Source organism: Acyrthosiphon pisum, chromosome X (assembly GCF_005508785.2).
Source record: "Acyrthosiphon pisum isolate AL4f chromosome X, pea_aphid_22Mar2018_4r6ur, whole genome shotgun sequence".
Lineage (NCBI taxonomy): Eukaryota > Metazoa > Arthropoda > Insecta > Hemiptera > Aphididae > Acyrthosiphon > Acyrthosiphon pisum.
The window spans coordinates 109,762,829-109,764,003 of NC_042493.1; positions in this window are offsets into that span (position 1 = coordinate 109,762,829).

The window sequence follows — 1,175 nt, forward strand, 5'->3', positions numbered from 1 at the left end:
GCTTAGGCGTAAACAAACGAATGTAAGTGCACCATACACTTTTTTTTTAATTTTGTGATAAGTCTAGGTACCTACAAAAAAAAAATATCTTATCGGTACACATGTGCCAGTTTTTCGAAGTTTATTCAAAATATTCAAATGCACCAAATAAAATAATATACGTATTATTGATAGTAGGTATATATTATACAAATTAACATTATCAAACATAATTTATAAGTATATTTTTCAAACACCTGTCAAGTTTAATGTTCAGGATTTTTGTACACTATTTGCAGACGGTATTGCGTAATATTTAATAACTTAATTTATGACTTCCAATCTACTTGAAAGTGTATATGTATACATAAAACATTTCTCAAAGACACGGGTCCAGGGTTTTTTAAAACACGTGCGTAATAGTAATTGTATAAGCACTGACTATAAAAATTAATTGGAATACTCATATCTAATGTACCTACGTGGCTATACATACTGCACTTGCGTTTTACATTGAACTCGTGAAAATGTGTTGCAAAACAACAACAGAGTATTAATTAAGTATTATATTTATATGGTTGTTAAATTTCGGAGTATTGAGCCAAGACGTTTAAAGCAAAAAATTAATACAAGGCTCCTGATATATTGTTACAATTTTTATCATATTTGTATTAATTTTTTTAAATAATTATGCCTTACTTTAACCTAACTAGCATTGTTCATACTATAGGTAGTTTAAACAATAATAAAATCATATAATCGACCATATCAGATTTAGTTACAATTATAAAATAATTAATAACAAATAATTTGAAAAATATTAACTCAGGTATATATTTCATTAAAAAAACAAAAAACAGGAATAAAAATAAATTTTATAAAGAAAATAATTTAATTAAAAAAATAAATAAAAATTGTTGTTTGGATTAGTCACACGTCATTTTAAAACAATCATTGTTTCTTAAATCCGTCGATGGCCCGGTTCATGGTAGCCTAAAAAATTAAATCAACAATCAATATTAATGATTCATATATTTAAACTATAAAAATAATTGAATAACAAAACATTAAATATTATAATAATATTGTATAGGGTGTAGGTAATCTTGTGGATTTGACAATTGCTCATTTTAATAGTTATTTTAACTTTCAAATCCTCCAGTGTCAATAATAATCATGTATGAATATGTAAAGAT